The 23,409-nt window shown below is 45.2% G+C and overlaps 1 protein-coding gene and 1 non-coding gene across 3 annotated transcripts in view; one reads left to right on the top strand and one right to left on the bottom strand.

Annotated features, from left to right (window-relative positions):
• Positions 1-23,409, top strand: part of LOC118219617 (cytochrome P450 2K1-like) — a 607,214-nt gene that overhangs the window by 308,824 nt on the left and 274,981 nt on the right. The window lies entirely within an intron of this gene.
• Positions 7,784-7,856, bottom strand: trnak-uuu. The gene has a single exon. It is a non-coding gene; the product is annotated as a tRNA-Lys (tRNA).

Below are 23,409 nucleotides of genomic sequence, written 5' to 3'. Positions count from 1 at the left end.
TTGACAAGCTGAGGTCATGAACAACAAAATGGTGGTATTAATGAGAGATTACTTTACATAAATATAATAATTAATTATATAATAAAATGCTTACTGCAAATGATAATAATAATAAATGGGTACACCAGTCAAAACCGTACAGGTGTATACCTCTAAAGCAGAAGCTTGCTGGATTACTGATGGTTAACGTGCTATGTTACGCTTTCAGAGATAACACAGGAGATTCTTTGTTTAAGGATGTAACTTATTACTTATTGTGTTGTGATTGTGATTCTCTTTGATGTTTCACAGTTTTTCCTTTGATGTGCGGGTGTACAAAGAGGGAGAGGGGTACGTTTCTGGGGGTTTCATTTGAACGACCTCCAAGGCGACACTTGTGCACAGCCATCTTGACGCATTGCGCACTGCGTTGTCTATTTTAACCATTTCTCTGCGTTCTGTGTTACTCACTGACACAATCGCCGGAATTCCGGCTAATAGATGTATCAGTCTTGACTTGGCTTCTCTCTTTGATTTTAACCATCGCAGTGACGCATTGGGGTTAGGGTTACCGCAAATAGCTAGATGCATCCTGCAGCGACTTCGCTACAGCCTACACTAGCCCACGCCATTTGAAGATACGCAGCTGCATTCTGGGTAGGCTATTTATGGGCCATAGCCACATCTACAACTGCTAGATAGGCATTGACGTATATATAGAGTCATCACACATCACAATGGAAAAAAATTAACCAGAAAAAAGAAAACAACAAAAACAAAACAACACAGAGCGAAACAGAACTGGATCTTTTGCCCCAACACAGTAAGGTATATGTGGCTGTTCAGCTTGGCCACCTGAAAGAGGACAGGTTGTGCTCAGCCAGCCAGAGGATTATAAAGGGCGGCATGCTGTCGCAGAGAGACGTAGAGGAAAGCAAGAGACCCACACACTTCCTCACACCACCCAGGCCCACATGCATTAGGAGTTCTGTGAAGTGTGCCACTCAAATTTAGGTTTAGGGTCAGAGTTATGGTCACAGTTAGGGTTAGGTATACCGGGATGGTTGGGTTAGGGTTAGGTATACCGGGATGGTTGGGTTAGGGTTAGGTATACAGGGATGGTTGGGTTAGGGTTATGTTTATAGTGAGGGTTGGGTTAGGGTTAGGTTCATAGTGAGGGTTGGGTTAGGGTTAGGTTCATAGTGAGGGTTGGTTAGGGTTAGGTTTATAGTGAGGGTTGGGTTAGGGTTAGGTTTATAGTGAGGGTTGGGTTAGGGTTAGGTTTGTAGTGAGGATTGGGTTAGGGTTAGGTTTATGGTGAGGGTTGGGTTAGGGTTAGGTTCATAGTGACATCAGTAGTGACAAAGCACACCATTGTGCACTATTGACAAAATAATTTAATTAATGTTCATATAGTGTCTATGAAGGTACTGTGTAGTGTTTATGAAGCAGGTATGTACCTCTTATGAAAGAACATTAATAGAAAGTGTTGCCAAATACCTTTAATTTATGCTTTTGAAAATAAAAATGATAAAATAAACTGACAAGTTGTTTTAAACTACGATGGCCTCTCTTTCCTCACATTGGCTACCAAGGACATATAAATACTAGTTTTATGGCTGCCATTTGGATTGCTGACATTTCCTCCAGTTCCCATCCCTCTCTTCAGCCAAAACAGTGAACATTTTTACAGTCCCAGGCCTGGCTTCTCATACGGAATTAATCAACGGCCTTCAAAGGCTTCCCAGAAATATTTTCAGTAAGCTGGCACTAGGCTGGCAAAGGGTAACATGGGAAATGTGGGAAGACCAAGAGACTTGGATGCCATCAACATTTGCCCATAAATCTGAAACGCTGTAAAAAAAACAACAACATTTTTTTGTTACAAACCACCAATACCCCCCAACCCTGCCCCCCCACCCCCCCTCTCACCCCATAAAGGAGGTAGCAAAATAACTTTACAAATCGTGTGATTAAAATAACAAACGACAAATGGACAAACGCTTGTATTTTTCTGGTCGGCAAAATTAAGGAAATGTTTTGATTAAATCCAGGTCATGGTCAGCAGGCTTCTGGGATTGCATGTGCCGTGCAGGGCAGATTTACCTCCTGTTCTGCCCAAAAAAGTCATCATTTATTATATATTAATTTAAACTAGTTTTTAACATTAGTAGTAATACAAATCCATACAACACAACACAATACAACGCAATGCAATACGATGTAAAACAATTGAAATATAATGCAATGCCCTTTATACAGTATATCCCCAAGGAGAAAATGACAACACCATTTACAGTGCATTTATAAGCTTTTATCCAGATTGACATACAATAAGTTTACACCGAAGGTTTATGAAACAACTACAAAACGAAGATCTGATAAGGTGCAGTACTCATTATGTAACAGTTATTCATAGCCACGAACACATTGAGTCCAGTTCACACAGTGAGCATAGGCTAGGTCAGAAAGTTGGAATGTGTCATGCATAATAATAATAAGTAATACACATAAACCAAACGCATGAAACACAACAACGGAATTAGAACAGTCGCAAGCCCAGCCAATGTAAGCACAGCACAGAGTACAAAGTCCACGAAAAAGCGAAATCCTTGTTGGCACTGAAGCAGTCGGTGGGTGTGTTCTCTGTCAATACCGATAAGTATTTCTCACCTGCTAAGAGGCAGTCAGTTTCGCCCTTCAGTCTGTCATCTCTGTAGGACTTTCGTGACCGGGGAGATGCGTAGCCTATGTCACTTTCTCAGTGTAAAGAGCAAAATGAGGAAGAATTTCACCCTGAATGAATCTGTACACCCCCTCTGTGTTGCACCTATACTCACAAAGGCTTAAGTTTATTTGAAAAAAATAAGTGTGTGCCTGCTTATTTTGCAGTAATTCATGAAATTTGGTGCTGCCATTAAGGCTGTCTTAACTTTCTGAGTATAAAACCACCGTACCGCTTGTCACCCCCGAATAGACACTAAGGCCAGAAACATACCCTCCGTAAGTATACAAACGCGGACGCTTCGAGCTACCCGAAGTCGGTCTGACTGAGCGGATGAACGTACCGCCTTCTCACTCTTCCTTTCTTTTCTAGCCAAGTAAACTACGGTGACTATGAAATTATCGTCCGTCCATCTGTTTCTAAACGAGCAGTCCGGAGCCTAAATGAGCACGCGCGCGTTTGTGTGCGGCGCCGTGTCCAACTGGGGCTGGATCACGGCTGAGTATCGAGTATACTGCCCCCTTCGGGGGGTTGCACTCCGCCCCCTCCCCCGGAGATGCAGGGTGAGGGGGCCCCCAGTAACAGCCTGCCCTTGGCACGGCAGACTGGCCAGAAGAGGATGGACTCCCCCTCTACAGCCGGGTTCCTCCCGGGGGTGTTTTTTCGCCTCTTTGCCGTTTGAGGGTTTTTCTCCCCATTGGGGAGTTGTTTTTTTTTTTTTTGTTGTTGTTTTTTTACATCATTTGCTTGCTGTTTGGGGGGTTCAGGGCTGGTGTTTGCCCCTTTCTTTTTATTTTTATTTTTTGGTTTTATTTGTCTTTCTTCTTTTTCGCTACTCTGCGAAATGTCTTTGTGACAAACCTAACTTTGTGAAAAAGTCTGTTTTGCAGATCAAATCTGCGCTGAACCAGTGCGGTCACCGGACGTTCGAAGTGAGCCGGCCAAGACGAGGATCGGGCGGGAAAAGGAATGCAGAGCTGCGGACGGTGCTGCCGTTAGCGAACGGCGTTGGCGCCAAGTTGCCGAGAGCTGGCGCATCGACAGTTGGCGCTTTTGGCGGTACGATGGGCGCTGGCTTTTTCCGGGAAACCCTTTCTGAGTGCCTCAGCAGAGCTTGCACCCCTGCACCCCTGATTTTGTGAAATCATTCAGTGAAATAACTCACCAGAGCCTGTGTGCTTAAATACGTTATTAGCAAAACCGTTGCTAGCATTGCGCTGGTATGATGTTAGAGCATAGCATAATGTGTGGCACAATGGTTAGAATAGTTATAGCTAGTCATACACTGTATTTATGCACAAGCTTTTCAGTGGGCAATGACGCAAGCAGTGCACAAATGTATTATTAGCTATAATGGTATTAATATTGTGGTGGTAGTGATTGTTCTGTATGGCATAGTGTGCAGTGCAGTGGTTCGAGACCTGGGCCTGTTACTCTGAGGTTGCAGGTTTGATTCCTGGGTGGGACACTGCAATTGCGTCATAGCTCAGGAGGTAAGACCGATTGTCTGGCAGTTGGAGGGTTGCCGGTTCAAACCCTGCCCTGGGCATGTCGAAGTGTCCTTGAGCAAGACACCTAACCCCTAACTGCTCTGGCGAATGAGAGGCATCAATTGTAAAGCGCTTTGGATAAAAGCGCTATATAAATGCAGTCCATTTACCATTTACCATTGTGCATCTGTGCAAGGTGCACGTTATGATGCCCTTAAGCAATACGTCTGCTTAAATTGATAAACAAAAATAAACTGGTCTGCTGAGCATAGTGTGTAATGCTGAGTAATAATTCATGTCACTAAATAAAAAAAACGAATCCTTTTGTTTGGCTGACTCGAACAAAAGGGTCGAGAAGAATTTCACATGACGACTTTTGAAAACGTCGAGTTCTGCAGCGAAGTCTCCTTTTAGGGCAGCGGCTACATAGCGCTATGCAAAAACACAGTAAACACAGCGAGTCACACAGAGGAGCGCTGCGGGGCTGTGGCTTCCTGCACAAAACGAGCGTGAAATGCCCGTGTGTACGATACGTCCTGTGCGCCACGGTATTATGCTGCGACCAAATTTTGTCCGAGGGAATTATTATTATTATTATAATAACGAACCCCAAAACTGACCTGAGAGCGTCTCAGAGTGCCTGAGCTGGCCTTAGATCAGGTTTCCGCTGTCCATATCTTACACGTATGGATCAGGGGGGAAAAAGTCTGAGCTGATCTGAGTTCAGGGCCCAAATTCACGAGGAGTTTCACCGCTGAAGGGCTGATCTAGGACCAGGTTTTTCCTGTCCATATCCTGGGACATAACATGGATTATTATGATTGTTTTCCACAGAAATATGTTCAGTGTTAACTCAGCTTTTGACGGGGTACATGTGAGTCCAGTACGGACAATATTCATCAAGCGTCACGGAGTATGTGAGCTGATCTCAGATCAGTCCATATTCTACCCTTACTCCCTACTTTACTCCACCCAGCCCAGCAGGGCTCCCCTTCTATAGCCGGGTTCCTCCTGAGATTTCTTCCCATCAGGGAGTACTTTCTTGCCACTGTTTGAGGGTTTTTCACGTGACGCGGGAGTTTTTTTTTTACCTTTTTACCTCAGAAAGTCCATAGTTTGCATTGCGATGTGCATCTGCTCTGCTATGTAAACAATGCAATGGGTTGCCATAGTGACTGAACTGGCATTGTGACCACAGGACTGTAGGTCTGGGCCTGGATTCATAAAGACTTTGATTAGTACACAATAAAATGCCCAGTGTTAAAAGTCGTTGCAGAGTACATGTGGTCCCTAATGCACTCATAGTGTATGTACTCTCTTAGAGTTGAGTTAACACTGAACATGTTACCGAGTGTTAATAAAAAAACTTTATGAATCCCGGCCCAGACCTAGAGTCCTATGGTCACAATTTCAGTTCAGTCACTATGGCAATGGCAACCCATTGGACTGTTTACATTGCATAGCAGACGCTTGTCCACGGAGCAATGCAAATTATGCGCTTTTTGTTTATTGCGGGCTCGGCTCGGTTACGAACGGCTCGGTTACGAACCCTCGACCACTTGAGGCAGGCACCACAGCAACCACCGCTGAGTCTCTATCAGCGTAGCAACCACCGCTGAGGTCTCTATCAGCATAGCAACCACCGCTGAGTCTCTATCAGCGTAGCAACCACCGCTGAGTCTCTATCAGCGTAGCAACCACTGCTGAAGTCTCTATCAGCGTAGCAACCACTGCTGAAGTCTCTATCAGCATAGCAACCACCGCTGAGTCTCTATCAGCGTAGCAACCACCGCTGAGTCTCTATCAGCGTAGCAACCACTGCTGAAGTCTCTATCAGCGTAGCAACCACTGCTGAAGTCTCTATCAGCATAGCAACCACTGCTGAAGTCTCTATCAGCGTAGCAACCACTGCTGAAGTCTCTATCAGCATAGCAACCACTGCTGAAGTCTCTATCAGCGTAGCAACCACTGCTGAAGTCTCTATCAGCATAGCAACCACCGCTGAGGTCTCTATCAGCATAGCAACCACTGCTGAAGTCTCTATCAGCATAGCAACCACTGCTGAAGTCTCTATCAGCATAGCAACCACTGCTGAAGTCTCTATCAGCGTAGCAACCACTGCTGAAGTCTCTATCAGCATAGCAACCACCGCTGAGGTCTCTATCAGCATAGCAACCACCGCTGAGTCTCTATCAGCATAGCAACCACTGCTATGGTCTCTATCAGCGTAGCGACCACTGCTATGGTCTCTATCAGCGTAGCGACCACTGCTATGGTCTCTATCAGCGTAGCAACAATAGCTAAGGCCTCCATCAGCATAGCAACCACTGCTGAAGTCTCTATCAGCATAGCAACCACCGCTGAGGTCTCTATCAGCGTAGCAACCACTTCTGAGGTCTCTATCAGTAGAACAGCCACCGCCGAGGTTTCTGCCAGCTTTGCAAAACGCAGCTGCGGAAACCGCAGCACCTGTGGAACAGGAACCGAGGGGTGAGAAGGAAGAAAGCGAACGAGTGAGCGAACAGAAAACAGCGAGGTGCGATGCAAAGCCTTTTCTGGGGCGTGAAGAGGCCTCGGTTAGACTGCGAAGGGTTAGGTGCGAAGAGAAACGGCACGTCCACAGTTGAACTTTTGCCTATGCAACGTCCCTGGTTCAGTTTTGTTATGTTTTGTCAATTTAATTTTTTTGTTGTCGTTTGTTTTGATTTCTGCTCAGTTCTGTTGTTTTTATTTCCGTAACCTAAAGTATTATAAGTTTAGAAATGACGTAAACCAATGATACATCTATACGTACAGGTGGATGGGGGAAAAAAAAATCAAAAGGGGCCTCCAGGCTGACCACTGGAAGCAAGAGTAATACGTTCTAAGGAAGATGAAGAGAAACCAGTGGTATGAATTCACAAAGATCAGCGAGGAGGGAGGTCAAATTTTAGGCACCTGGTAAGGTGCGGGGAAGGAAAACTTTAAAATAAGAACATTTTCACAAACTGTGTTCACTGGTTTCCATCCCAAAACAAACTCTTGATTTGTTAAGCTCCTGCTTAACATATGTTAAAGTTCCATCATTTTGTGCAGAAATAGATTTTAACACAATGCTAGTTTGGCTAATTGTCTTTATTGAATTATTCAGCACCACATAATACAAATTGCCTGAGAACTGATGTGACTCATAATAATTAAACAAACATAGAAAATCATTTTTTGAAACATGGACATCTGGTAGTCATAAACAGATTGTTTTCGGTTTCTAACTGAATGTTGGTCCTGAACAGATGGATACCAGCTTAGAACCCATAGTTAGTCCAACAGACTGATAACAGCTTAGAACCTAAAGTTAGTCATTAACAGACTAATACCAGCTTTGAACCAAAAGTTAGTCAAACAGACTGATACCAGTTTAGAACCTAATGTTAGTCATGAACAAACTGATACCAGCTTAGAACCAAAAGTTAGCCATGAACAGACTGGTACAAGACTAGTCAAAGTTACATTTACAATCATTTGGCAGTGGCTCTTATCCAGAGCAAGGAACCGTAAGGAACACTGGAAACTTTTTTATGACTTAAAAACCTCATAATTCAGACGGCTATGCCCAAATAGGGACTTGAAACCTAGACCCTCAGATTAAAAGTCTGATGCTCTGTCAACTGAGCCATCCAGGCTCTATGGGTGACCTCTAATAACAAGCCATTACTCTCTCACTCTTCTCTCTCCTAACATTGTTCGCGTGCTGTCACATAAGTCCCCATTACCCAGCATTGGATACCACCCTTTTGATTCCATGTAAGTCAGCAATGGGTCAGAAGAAGTGAAGCAGACGCCTTGAGGGGTGGAAGCCTACACTGAGAGACGTTTCGACGTGAAACTGACTGGGCTAAACTCAACATATCCCAGGACATACCTGGATATAGCCTGGCTACGTTCCTCGTCGGCCCGAAAACTTTCACTTTTTTGGAAAAACAAAAAAAACGTAGCCAGGTTTTTAACCTCAGCGGTGGCGTTTCACCACCTTTTCACCACCTTTTCACCACGGACGTGTTCGCTGGGGAGTCGGCGCAGGGGAAACAGGATCTAGGCCTTCTCACTTCAGCTCTGTTTACCAAAACTTCTCAATATCATACTGAGTGCGCCGTTGAGTATAAAGGGAACTGACTGTTGAGCTGCAACTTTTGTAATGATGATGGTGGAGGTTGCCCCAGACGACAACCTCAGTAATCTACCTCAACATGTTTGTTTGTTCTCTGCAGATGTTTTCCTCCGGGCTGTGTTGAACTCCAAAGTTTAATAAAACTGAAATCAGCAGGCATGTGTGGTTAATGCACCTCACATGCTGAATTTTTTTTTCTTTGTTGTAGTGACAGTGTTGTGTAGTTTAGGTGCTGTAATTCTGTGCTGTTGTAGTTATAGTGTTGTGTAGTTTAGGTGCTGTAATTCTGTGCTGTTGTAGTTATAGTGTTGTGTAGTTTAGGTGCTGTAATTCTGTGCTGTTGTAGTTATAGTGTTGTGTAGTTTAGGTGCTGTAATTCTGTGCTGTTGTAGTTATAGTGTTGTAGAGTTTAGGTGCTGTAATTCTGTGCTGTTGTAGTTATAGTGTTGTGTAGTTTAGGCGCTGTAATTCTGTGCTGTTGTAGTTATAGTGTTGTGTAGTTTAGGTGCTGTAATTCTGTGCTGTTGTAGTTATAGTGTTGTGTAGTTTAGGTGCTGTAATTCTGTGCTGTTGTAGTTATAGTATTGGGTAGTTTAGGTGCTGTAATTCTGTGCTGTTGTAGTTAGTGTTGGGTAGTTTAGGTTCTGTAATTCTGTGCTGTTGTAGTTATAGTGTTGTGTAGTTTAGGTGCTGTAATTCTGTGCTGTTGTAGTTATAGTGTTGTGTAGTTTAGGTGCTGTAATTCTGTGCTGTTGTAGTTATAGTGTTGTAGAGTTTAGGTGCTGTAATTCTGTGCTGTTGTAGTTATAGTGTTTTGTAGTTTAGGTGCTGTAATTCTGTGCTGTTGTAGTTATAGTGTTGTGTAGTTTAGGTGCTGTAATTCTGTGCTGTTGTAGTTATAGTGTTGTGTAGTTTAGGTGCTGTAATTCTGTGCTGTTGTAGTTATAGTGTTGTGTAGTTTAGGTGCTGTAATTCTGTGCTGTTGTAGTTATAGTGTTGTGTAGTTTAGGTGCTGTAATTCTGTGCTGTTGTAGTTATAGTGTTGTGTAGTTTAGGTGTTGTAATTCTGTGCTGTTGTAGTTATAGTGTTGTGTAGTTTAGGTGCTGTAATTCTGTGCTGTTGTAGTTATAGTGTTGGGTAGTTTAGGTGCTGTAATTCTGTGCTGTTGTAGTTATAGTGTTGGGTAGTTTAGGTGCTATAATTCTGTGCAGCAGTAGTTATAGTGTTGTGTAGTTTAGGTGCTGTAATTCTTTGCAGCAGTAGTTATAGTGTGCATACATACTCAAACATTGTACACACAACTAAGACACACCTAGACACTGTACACACACATGCAGGATGATGAGGAGACTGGCTTGGGGTGGGGTGTAATTTCCCTCTCTCCTCAAAACTCACCGTGCCTCTTTTTGTAGAGAAAATGAGAGGGGTGAGAAGAGGAGAGAAATGAGGAGAGGAGAGGGAAGGTGGGGGTTCTGCTGAGTCACACAAACCCTTGGCCTCAGGATCTGAGGAAATTATGTTCGCAGCCTTCCTGTGAAGACTACGGCATGATGGGAAATCCAGTTGTGCTGAGAGCGCACTTGACTTCTGACAGGAAGGGCAGGGAACGGGCTCTTGAGCAAGACTCGCAGCACAGAAAAGGGCCTCTCTGTCCATAAGGCCTCAACATGTGAAAGCACGTCAAGATGAACAGAGACAGTCATCCCATCCACACTCATCCACACTCACCCACACACACACATACACACAGAGATGCACACATGCACAGACACAAATCAAACACGCTGACACACACACACACACACACATACACACTCACCCACACACACACATGCACACAGAGATGCACACATGCACTCACACACACACACACATACACGCAGAGATGCACACATGCACAGACACAAATCAAACACGCTGACACACACACACACACACACATACACACTCACCCACACACACACATGCACACAGAGATGCACACATGCACTCACACACACACACACATACACACAGAGATGCACACATGCACACACACAAATCAAACACGCTGACACACACTCACCCACACACACACATACACACAGAGATGCACACATGCACACACACAAATCAAACATGCTGACACACACTCACCCACACACACACACACACACACATACACACAGAGATGCACACATGCACACACACAAATCAAACACGCTGACACACACACACACACACACACATGCACAGACACACACGCATGCAAAGATACACACACAAACACACACACACACACACACAGAAGCAAGGAAGCACACACACACACACACGAACATGCACACACACACACACACACACACACACTAATCCAGACCACAGATTACATCTGAGGAAAGGACAGAATTCTCCATTTATGAGATTCGAGCCCTTCACAAAGCCTGGCCAGAATCCCTGCCCAACCCCCCCCCTAAGAAAAAAACCTAATATCACCCCACACTCCTGAAACCCGCCCAGCTCTCCCCTTCCTTGGAAGTCCCGTCAATACGTCAATGCAGGGGACAGGAAACAGGAAGTCGTCCCCCTCCGGAGTGTTTCAGGTCTGGGGTCAGGCGCAGAGACGACACTGTTTCTGCGTCTGACTTAATCAGGGGGGAATCCCAATACCCCCCCCCCTCCCCCAGCTTGCCCCCCCCCCCGTACTTCAGAAGGCCCAGGAGATTGCGGGCGGTATTCCAGTAAATTTGGCGGAAATCTTAAGCTTCGCTCTGGTCGTCGCTCTGAACAAAGAGTCGCAAACTTCAGCCAAACTTCGGCCTTTTTTCTCTCTCTCTCTCTCTCCTCTCCTTCCATTGCCAGCCAATCTGGGCCTGCGAAACAAGCTTGCCCTCTGAAGAACCCTTCTTTCGCTGATCCCTGACTGTACTAACGACCCGAAGAGCTGGAGGGCATTTGAGAAACCATGGCGACCCTTACGGGAATGGGACCCTCGACCTGAATCCTGTCTTCGTGCGTTTCCTTCGACCTAAAAAAAAATAAATAAATAAAATTTGCCCTCAAGTTACAAAACAATATCCACAGCATTTAAATGCAGCCACAATCTCAAAAAAAAAAAAAAAAAAAACACAAAGAAGAAACAAAAGAATACTACTAGAACGTACAGCCAAGGACAGCTTTCCTGCCTAAAGGAAGACAATATTCAGTGAATACGAAGTAAAACGCATTTAATACTAAAAGCACGATATCATCATGCTTCCTCTTTGATACCTACGATGGAAAACTGACCACGTGCTGAACGTTTACGGCTATTTTCGGTCGTTGTGAGTGAAGGCTTGGCATTAGGTGTGCCTGGTTACCTAAGCTTTTAAGGCGGCTGAATTCCTGTGTGTACATGTTAGTGGACTTGCTTTCGATCTCCTGGACCTTTTTCCTGTTGTTAATTGGAAAAACCCCCTAAAACCACCTCCCCCCCCTTCCCCTTCCCCCGCCACGGTCCCTCCCACTCTGCCCACACTCTCCCCCCATGCCCCCCCCCCCCTCATGACCTCCCTGTCACCCCGTCACAGGAAGTGGGAAATGGGACTGAATCCAGGGCAGGGAAATAAAAGGGATGCAGAGTCTCCAGCTCTCCGGGAGCTGGAGGGGTGACACGGTTCTATTCCGGTACGCCCCATTCCCCGGGGCTAAAAAGGCATCCAGACCGTCCGGTAGCACACCACCGTAACTCATCCACGGGTTCACGAGCTGTGACAAGAGCTGCGATTCGCCTGCCGAGCTGCAGGGAGGAGCCACAGTGGGCTGTCAATCACCTGGCTCGCCTGAAGCAGTCAGAGACTAACCTTCCCCCGGAAAGGCGGGGAATCGCCGTCTTACTGCTTCTCCCGGAACCTTCATGTGCCACCTCACGTGCGTCTCTGGACTCCACAACATGGGGATGGGGGGAAAAAGAACCGCCGAAGTATATAGTTACAAAATGCTTTCCATAATTTAGCCTTTACGCTGCAGTCAGAACGTGACTGCGCACAGCCCAGATGACGGATTAAGAGGACGGTAGCGCTCGACGCAAGCGGTTTGAGAGAGTTACCCCCCGACCCCCCAATTCCCCTCCGAAACACCCCCCCCCCCCTTCTGTCTCAAGTGTCGCTTACGTACGGGTCATTCACAAGCAAGGGCAGGCGTCGAAAAGGGACAGGGAGCACAGAAAGCGGCGTTTGTGCGGGACGCGCTTCTGGACTGCTCCGACGAGAATTCGCCATCGGAATGTACGCCGCAGACCGAGATTTTTACAGAGAATGAATTATTATCAACAGCGAATCCATTGCCACTGAAAGGAATATCGCGTAACAGTTGGACACAGTGAGTGCCTTTATGCGAGCGGGCGGCGTCAGTTGGAGTCCAGAAGTTTCCGTAGCAGGGGCTGGGCTGCTCTGCTCCTGTCAGGGGCATTGCGTGGGCGCGATTCGGTTGCCCCCGGTTACCTCTGGATCAGTGAGCTAATTGGCCGGGGGAAGGGGGGGGGGGGGGGGGGGTCCCCTAATTAGTCTGCACAGTACAATGTCCAGTGTTACTTCAAGTCTAACAGTGTTAATTCCCCTCTAAATTATCGCAATTGGGCACAATTGCATTACATTACATTACATTACATTTATTTGACAGACGCTTTTATCCAAAGCGACGTACAAAAAGTGCATTTCATGGTCATGGACAACTACAAAACACAGGTTCAATAAGATACAATACTTACTTGTACAGCTATTTCTAGCCAAGAACACAGTTTAGTTCACACAATGAACACTATTCTGACCTAACCTCTGCAAAGCCAACTACAGAATAAGCTACAGTATTAGGACAAATACAAATTACCAAAAAGTGCTGGGATGGGGCAACATGTAACAAGTGTCATGAAAGGGGGGGGGGGGGTGGATTTAGAGTGAAATATACAGCGTGGTGGTGGTTAGTCTAGGTATAGTCTGAAGAGATGAGTCTTCAGGCCATGGCGGAAGGTGGGCAGTGAGAGGGAGGTTCGAAGAAAGACAGGGATTTCGTTCCACCACTGGGGAGCTAGGGTGGAGAAGCTCTGTGATCCCTTTGGTCGGGTGGGAGGGGGTACAAGGCGCCCTGCTGCTGCACATTGGGCACATTAAATCCAAACTAGAACCACTTTGGCCCATTATTTCGATCATTTGGGCCCAATGTGGATTTACTGGGCCCAATTAGGGCCAAATATGTTGAATTGACATTGTTAGTACTGAGGTAACATTGGATATTTTACTGTATAAAATATTGTTTTGAATGCTGGGTTGGAGTGGGGGTGGGGGGGTTAGGGTTAGGTTGGGCAAATTAAATCCTGCTTAGTTCACCAAATTCCGGAATGTTTGTCCACTCGTCAGAACTCGTCAAAGTTCCTACGCAGCTGTCAAAATTCCTGCTTCTGCCTCGGCCAGGCTGCAAACCTATTTTAATGGCCATGAAAGCTGTAGCTCATATTTTATCGCGCGGTCACAAGCTAGCCAGCTGGCTTAGCTACACTAGTTTTATTTGGCCGGGTAAGTGTGCAAGCCAGACCTGGGTCAACTGTGCATTTGTTTTGGATTCAAATACTTTTCTACGCATTGCTGATCTTGTCTGTATCGTATTGGAACCAACGAAATACTCTCAAAAAGTGCAAACCCCGCCTTCTGGTCATATTAGCAGGCTCCATTACACCAGGCAAGATCAGCAGAACACAGAAAAGTATTTGAATCCAAAACAAATACGTATTTCACTCGTATCCAAAACAAATACATATTTCATTAATCGAATGATTAATCCCGTTCTAGCTCAGTGACGGAAATGAGTGAATAAAGCAACATATTGCTTAACTTAGAGGAGTAGAAAATATTTATGTGGGCTGTGCTGCAGTTTAGTACACTTAAAACAATTATAGCAAGTGAAATAATGGGTGGGTGTCATTGTATTTGGACTTTTGTGTGTCTCAAGCTTGTTGCTGTTACTTTGTGGGTTCCTATGGTGATGTTAATGGTGAATTTCGTATTCGATATCTCCTACTTCTCGTTTGTGTAGCAGACATTTTCAACCAAAGTGCAACCCAAAACCACTTCCTCCACAAAATGATGTCAGTAAGACATCAAGCAAACCACTGTGACAACAATTTTGAGTCTTACAGTATCTCTAGTTCCATGATTTAACCTAGAAAAGGTGTAAAACAGTAACCCTGATTATATATCTTCAGAAAGTCACAAAAAATCATGCATTTTATTAATGCAATTTTATGCCTCAAAGTACACCTTCATCTGAAATATAAATGTATATCTTCCCGAATTTCACATTTTTTCCCACCGTATATCATTCCACTGGAAGAGCAAATTTCTTTGGCGCCTCCATACCTTTTCAATGAGCAGCCATTTTGTGGCATCCGCAAAGCATGCTGGGATAGCTGGCGGCACGAAGCAAGCCGGCAAAGGGACCGGATGGACGAGGGGAACGCAGCGCGATGACCAATCGGATTAACTACCCCGGCGTGTAAATTGTCTCCCATTTCAATTTTTTTTTCTTCTCTCGCCCATAAGCGACCGATTTTGGGAGGGGACGAGAACAATGCTGGACGATCTCGTCGGAGGAGGTGCGGCTTCACCCGTAAGTGGAAGGTCGATGAGCGGTTGATCTTCAGGACCCTTCAGACCCAGCGGTACCGAGAGGTCGATCCCTGACGGTGACCCAGAGCTGATAAAACCGTGGTTACATATGCAAAAAACCCTTACTGGGTGGTGTGACAGTGGGCTGTCAATACCTTGTCTGAACCAATCAAAAATGGTTTTTTCTAGCCATCGCATAACACAACAATTGGTTGAAATCAGTGAGGCAGTGGGTTGGTATATAGCAGCTCTGTCAGTTTTTGGTTAAAAAAACCCTCACTCTCCCATCACTAGTTTACACTGTGAAGCCCTGTGAGTTTATTTTAACTGTTTTTTTTTTAATGCTTTTTTTACGAAACCCCATCAGTACACCAAATAGACCATTATCTCTCTAGTGATATTTTCTTTAGTTATAATATGAATTGTTGGTCGTTAAATGCACATAACACTTATTACTGATGGGCCGTCTTGGCGATACTGCACTTTAGAGTAGAGACTTCCTGAGAGTCGCAGTGATCTAGCCCTTTACAGCACGGGCCCTGTGCATAACAGCATCGGCGAAGTGAATGTGACGCAAACTTTCGTATCGTTTTTTTTCCCCAGCAAAGCTGGAGCTACACGGTGAACAGACAGAAAACACTGAGGAATGCTCCCTTGAAATCCCATCACCAGTGACCCCATGGAATTCTGGGAATTCAATTATTGTTATTATTTATTTTTTTTAACACGCCGGAGAAAAAAAGGCCAGTAAGTACTTTGGATCCAAACGATTAGTGCATTAGACGGCTCGTACTGGATCCAGATGGGCGACATTTCCCACCGCACACCGCCCTCCGTGACACCTCTCTGCAGATAGCTCTGGTCTTTGTCCCGTCAACCTTTCGGAGACAGTAAACACCTGTCAAAACCTGCTTCCGCCCTCGAGTCCAGCGCCCCCCCCCCCCCAGCCTCCCCGCCACCGCGGAAGGCTGCTCACAGCGACTGTGCCTACGTGGCAGTTGCTCAGTATGGAACATATGGCGAAATACCCTTCTGAGCAAGCCGTGACAGTATAAACAGGAAGGAACGAAGTTTATAAAGTGCATACCTTTTATGCCGTATAATGAGTTACACATTCTTTTATTTGTGGGTACAAATCGTGAACTGTCCACTTCATAATAATAACAATTATAATAATAATAATAATAATAATAATAATAATAATAACAACAATAAAATTTGTATCACACCTTTCATACAACAGTGCAGAACAAAGTACATTGTTGAGTGCATCAAACAATGCAATTCAATGCACTTCAAAGCATTAAGGCACTTTCACACACAAAAAACCCCCTTCCAAATGCGTGGTTTGAACTTTCGTTCAGTATACATTACCATGTCGCCCTTCAGAGAAGGCCAGTGAAATTAGCTAAGGAATTTCCATCTATTTGTGGGTGGTGGTTTGAACAAGAATATCGTAAAGACAGTAATCAGTAATAATTAATAATGCACGGCTAGAAATGAAATGGACTTGGTAACACAGGAACACAGGTGACACAAAAAAGCACACAGAACTTGTTGATTCACTTTTTTGATGTTTTTTTTTTTTTTTTTTTTTGAGTTTTATTTTGTTTTTGTCTGGCTTTTTCCTGTTCCACCACAGAAATTGCGTGCTTGCCACAAGCTTTGCGTCTCTATACGCAATAATGGAGGTGACGATTGAAACAACTACTGATTTAACGGAAAGACAAAGAAAGTGAGATCTTTAAGCTGTAATGCTGCCGGCGCTCAGCGCGTGGCTGTGCGGTGTGGTGAGAAGAACTCAGCCCTCAGGTTATCTGCCTCCTCTTCTTTATATAGCGGATATTTTTAACCAGAAGTGCAACCGAAACCACTTCCTCCACAAAGTGATGTCAGAAACGTAGAGTGCGACCGCTCTACGTACAGTAATGTGACTGCAATTTGGAACATTCCGTCCCTTCTTTAGTTCCTTGATAGAACCTAGCAAAGGCGTTGAAAAAAAAAAAAAGTAACCCTGTCGTGAAAGTTGCATGAGACATCCAAACAGTATTACTTCAAAACAAAATCTTAAGAAAATCACAATGAGACATAAATTGTGTGTATGGTTGCAGTTTTATGCTTGAAGTACACCTTCATGTGAAATATAAATGCATATGTCCCCCATGCAAGAGAGAGGAAGGCAGATAGGCCAAGAGACTGAAAAAAAGAAAAATGAAGGAAAGATGGAGAAACTGGGAGACCACTGTCCTCACAAACACACTCCATTGTCCTGGTGATACTGGGACAGAACCACTGTCCTCACAAACACACTCCATTGTCCTGGTGATACTGGGGTCGAAGCATGTCCTTGCAAAACCACTCTGTTAGTTGGGACTGCCATTATATAGAGTTATAGTAAATCCAAACCATCTAAGTGGCTTTTACAAGTTATTTGGAGTTATTTAGGCTTTTATTTAGTTATTTAAGTTATTTAGACTTCTTTTTTTTTTTTACATCTAAGAAAAATAATGATTATTAACTCTTCCCCAGTATCTGCCAAAGTTTCACTATAACACTCCCCCAAAACCAAGGAAGGTAAATGGTAAATGGACTGCATTTATATAGCGCTTTTATCCAAAGCGCTTTACAATTGATGCCTCTCAAGGTAACAACAAACATAATTCTGCAGTTTTATAGTGTACGACTGTCACTCAGTTAAGAAAAAGGTGCTTGCTGGTAATGGTGCAGATTTCATAATCAGGCGTAAACAAACGCTCAAAACATACTCATGCACACACGCGCACCACATACCACACTCACTGCTTACACTCACGCACACATAGACACACACACACACAGAATATTCACACACGCACACACACACACACACCTGGTTACACAGTTTACACCCTTACCCACAGCTTTCCAAAGTCTCTCCTCGATGTTCCGGCATTCCAGTTTTCCGCTTGGACGTCAGCAGAAGCCCGTATTGTTTCAGCCGTCTGTGGCCGCGGGGAACAAACGAACCGAACGTCTCAATTCCTGCCCCTCTAATGCCCCTGCCAGAGCAGGGGTCTGAGCCCAAGAACTTGAGTGGGAACCACAGGAAAATTGCTGTTATTTTTTTTTTTTTCATTTTTTTTTTTTGTTGCATTGTGAGCTTGTTATGCTGCTGAATTGAACATATCGCCGTTGGTTTAATCCTCTCGTATTTTTCCCCTGTCAGCCTGACCTAGCTTACGGCTGAGCCCGGGTTTTCACGATTGTGGTTTCTGAGTACGTACCTCCCACCTCTAGGGTTACTGTTGCACTCGACCCCCGGCTTACGCCCTCGCCTTCTCTCTCTACGTCACGCTGGATAACAGCATCTGCCAAATGGCGGGAATGCATGAAAGGGAGATGGCGGAGGAAAGTAACGAGCTGCTAGTGACGTATTGGAGGGAAGCTCTGGAGTAGCCTGGTGTCTGTATCACGAGGGTGGATCACTGAGTTAGCTGTATAACCGCGCAGAGTTAAAACCCTGGAACAGCCCTTTTTACCTCAGTCCGTGTTGCGGATTTGGGAGGGTTTCCGGGTTTTTCACTCGGTCCACTTATCCAGGCAACTCGGCATTCCTGCTTTGTGACAACGGGCCCCAGGCGAAAGGGATACTTTTGCGGGAATCTTGCCCTGATGTGTGGAAAAACTTGTGCATCGATGTCTCCGCATCCTCCACTGACGGGAACGTGCCCAATTTAAGCCTCACGTTTCGTTAACCGAAAGAAGGTCAGATCCTCTCTGCAAAAGAGGTTAGGCCATTTCTCCAATAGTCTTTAGTTAATAGGCAGTGCGCTCAGTGCAGCACTTAATGCCATCAGTAGATTAAATTCATATTAAAGCGGAAATGTCGGTTTTATGTCCCAAAACAAACTGAGGGGAAGCCTGTGGTTGTTTGCATTGGCTGTATGTACAGTTACTTTGATACAGTTCTCATGGGTTTTTTGTCATCTGATCTGTGTTAATGGGGTTTTTAGAAATAGGGCAGAGTTCAAGGGCAAGACAGGAGTGACATCACATGTGTGGATATTGATTGTGGGAGATCTGTTTGTGTCACACTAGCTGTTGAGACCATCGTTATGAGATGGTCATGAGAAATGTTCTGAGAGACTGTTTTAGTCTGGTTATGGACCGGTCCGATGTGGTTGGGCCTGTTTTGGTCCAGAATTGACAGGTCTGGTCTGGTCTGGGTGAGGCTGGTCTAGTTTGGTCTGGCATTGACAGGTTTGGTCTCATTGGGCCTGTTGTGATCTGGCATCAACAGGTTTGGCCTGGGTGAATTGGGTCTGGTTGGGTCTGGTCAGATTCAGTTGGGTGTGGTCATGCCCTAGCTGACAAGCTCATGGTTTCTTCAGGGCAGAAGCGTGACTTGACAAACGTGCAGATGGCCTTGAAACAGGAAGTGAAAGAGGAAGTCCTTCGCTGAAGAGTGGTGTTTACGGCCATCACCATGGTTTCCTAGGCAAACCAATGAAGCAGGGCACTACAGCCTGACCTCACATTATTTTATGTCCATTCCTCTACTTGAGTGCTTCCTCTGCCCCCATGACCCCCCCCCCCCGCAGCTCGATCAAACATCATACGGCTCATCAATCTCTGACACTAAGTGTCTGAGATAGGCATACACAGCCAGCATTAAAAGTCACAGGGTCATGGGTAATGTTGCTGTATCACCCATATTATAGAAATCAGTCAATCAATCAGTTTTATCTTTTCATAGCACTTTTCACATTAAGTGTCCCAGTGTGTGTGTGTTTGTGTGTGTGTGTGTGTGTATTTCGATATTTGGTATTTGCATGTAAATGTGCATATGTAGGTGCATGCATGAAAGTGTGTGTGTGTGTGTGGGTGTGCATGTTCATATGTGTCTGTGTGTGTGCATGTGTGTGTCCATTCAGAAGCTGCAGAGGTAGCAGTGAAACCTGAATTCTGTGTCAGCAAACCACCTTCGAAAACTGCAGACTGCACAAACAAAGAGGCACACCAAGAATATACCTAAAATATACACCGCGGGCTTGGCATGCACACTGCAGGCATATACATCACTGCTAATGGAACCCTGCTATAAACAGCTCGCTTGTGATTGGCCGCTGGCTATGGGGCACAGTGGGCTTCTGTGTGTATTTACAGCAGCGTCAGCGTCTCGTCTGTCTCACTCTCTCCTCTCCTAAATTTGCCAGGCTCTAGAGGCTACTTCCTTAAGTAGAACCCACTACAGGGTTCTCATTAACACAAAATGAGCGATTAGAATGTTGCTAACACAACATTCTGATGCTGATGTCACAATCGCTGCTGGTGACTGAAAAGCAACGGAGTTCTAGAACACGGTTCTAGGCCTAGAATGGAATGTTCTAGACTTAGAATGGAAGAAAAAAAACATGCCATAAAACTTGCTGCTCAGAGGGCTGACGAGGCCCAGGAAACTATGGCAGCCACAGCCTTTCCTCGCGGATGAAGCCCGTCTGCAGTGCAGTTGATTCCAGACAGTGGTCTAGCGCCAAAAAGCACAGACGTTGGCGGGAAACAACCCGCCTGCCTGACCGAGCGGCGGGCGACCAGAGGAACCGGCAGGGCCGTGTGCTCTCTCGCCCTCCTCCACCTACAACAAAGCACAACGCGGATGCTGGCCGTGCGGTGGGTGGGCCGAGAAAACCGCCCCAAATCAGTCTCCAATCCCACGAGCCTTCTACCCATTTCTGAATCAGGCAAAAAATTATAAAAACCCGCCAACCCTCAATTCCTTTGTTAGTTTTTCTTTTTGTAGCGCATACAGGTCCGTTAATGTTTAGCCAAGAGACACTGACTACACGTGGTTCATGCGTGTGTGAGTGCGTGTGTGTGCGTGTTTGTGTGTACTATACGTGTGTGTATGGGCGTCTGCATGTTTGTGTGTGAGAGTGAGAGTGCGTGTGAATGTGTGCGTGTGTTTGTGAGAGTGTGTGAGAGTGTGTGTGAATGTGTGTGTGTGAGAGTGTGTGTGAGAGAGAGAGTGCGTGTGAATGTGTGTGTGTGTGAGAGAGTGTGTGTCTGTGAATATGTGTGTGTGTGAAAGAGAGAGGAGCAGCAACAGCTTAGCCTCATGCTGTAGGTTTATATATGATTAGCTGCTGCTGTCGTTTGTGACAGTAACTCAGAAACAGCTCTGCTCATGGCCTTAAGCTTTCTGCATTTCTGTGAGTAGCTCTGAAGAAGAGCGCCTCCTAAAGGCCAGAATGTGAATGCGAGACCCCTTCAGGCACCCGAAAGCCAACCCAGGGGTCTCTGTGTTCAGAGAAACGCCCTCACGAACTGCATATCCCATAATCTCCATAGCACGCAGTCAGTCTCTGTGTCCTCCACACTTAATCAACGCTCCCACACAAAATAGGGAGGATCGCCCTGCAACAACAGATCCTTCCAAAGGCTATTCTCCAGAAAAGAGCACTTCGAAAATAGCACTCCGATAGCAAGATTCTGAAGAAGCTGTAATCCACGCTGGAAGGTCAGACAACCCAAGAGATAATCTCTGCTCAAAAGAAATCCTTTCTGCCGAGTAGTCCTTTTTACATCAGCGTGCTCCAACTTTATTTCCGGTCAATATTCATTGAAAGTTTTTGTTCGTATAATTTTTGATGCAACAAAAAAAAAAAAAAAAGCATAGTCGGCAAGCTGTATACATACGAGAACGAGCGGCCTTGATGAAATTTCTCAATATTTTTTTTTCTTTTTTTTAATGCCGGGGTCTCATAACGATGAGCTTGTCCTTTGATGTGGGCATTGGGGGGGGGGGAGTGGTTATAAATGGGAGCTGAGCGTTAATGACATACAGACTCGGAGACCGTGGGACCGGCGCACAGACGGTGTTCGCCACAAAGAGAACCCGCCAAGCGAAACAGGCTGGGGTGAACAGCCGCGGTCCGGCTGCGGATGAGACTCCTCCCTCACCGCCCCCCTCCCCCCACACCCCCACCCCCAAAGAGTACCCGCCAGTGCCCGCCAAGTGAAACAGGTCCCTCCCCCAGCCCCCCCCCCCCCCACATCTTTATCTCCCATTCCAAACGTCCCGCTCGTCTTCCTCTGGGGATGGATGATCCCGCAGCCTCAGCACCTCAGCGCATGCGAGCGCTACAGAGGGAGAAAGCCAACAGGTCAAAGTTTTAAAGAGAAAGTTTTAAAGAGAAAGGGGGCTTCAGATCGCAGGGCCGTGAACCTGCTGTGGTCTCTGTTCATTCTGAGACGGGGTTCGGCATTTCCTTTAAACTCTACCTAGGGAGTAGTTTTTTTTTACTTCTGACTTTTTAAAATTTTATCTGGCCTCATCTATGTGTGTGTGTTTGTGTGTGTGTGTGTGCGTTTATGAGCAGAGATCTTGTACTGCTAAGCATAAATCTAAATAAAGCATGCTTTATTGTTTTTATGGATGTGAGTTGCATGAATCTATGATATGCCTCATTGTTCTATGTGGGTACCAATAAACTTAAATAATTAAGGAACAGATTTTCCTATGACAGGGAAGTAAAATCAGCCATCACAGAGCAGTGACTACGCTGTTTCTTGCTTCAAGGATTTTGAGTTGTTTTTTTTTAGTAGTTTTTATAAAATCACAACCCCCCCCCACCCTCCCAAACACAACAAAAAAAACAGTAACATAAGCAGTGAGGAATAGGACTAAAGGTAAGACATTGCTATTGTACCCTTCAGCAAGGCATTTAACCCAAATTGCATTTATAAAAATCAGTAAAAACCATACCAGCGTTGGCAAAGAAACAATGCAACAATGGGACTACAAGCAAGTACAAACACGTAGCCCAAAAAAAAAAAAAAAAAACACTTGTGTGAAATTATATACTTTGTGAAAATGAAAGAAGTGTGTATTTTGTCAAAAATGAAAATGACAACATGCAATAACAGAAACTGTAAATGTAGCTAAACAGTTGGGCGCTATTCAGGAATAATATTCTCTCTCCCTCTTTCCTGTCCCTGTGAACTGAGTGGGCGGCTTATCAGCAGATGTTTTGGTGCGCACACACACACACACACGCTCACACACACACACACTCACACACACTCACACACGCTCACACACACACTCACACGCTCACACACACACACACTCACACACACTCACACACGCTCACACACACGCTGTCAGGAATTCAGCCTGATTCTCCGTTGTGTTCCTGTTTCTTTTTTGTTTATTTCTTATTTTTTATTTCGGTTTACTTTGTTTCGTTTGCGTTTGTGCTTTCTGTGTTTGTGTGCTTGGGTGTGCGTTGGTTTTTTCCCCCCCTTAGGTTCCTGGTTCCTGCCCACGCCCCACCCCAGTCCCACCTGTTCACCTCATCATCAATCAAGCCTCTACAAGCCATCTTCACCTGCGTCTCATCATCCACTTATTACTGTTGCTATTTAGTTTCTGTTAGCGCTTTAGTTTTCGCCAGATCGTGCTTCTGTTC

Source organism: Anguilla anguilla, chromosome 2 (assembly GCF_013347855.1).
Source record: "Anguilla anguilla isolate fAngAng1 chromosome 2, fAngAng1.pri, whole genome shotgun sequence".
NCBI lineage: Eukaryota > Metazoa > Chordata > Actinopteri > Anguilliformes > Anguillidae > Anguilla > Anguilla anguilla.
The sequence above is the reverse complement of the archived record's forward strand: the minus strand, read 5'-3'. Positions and strand labels throughout refer to the sequence as shown.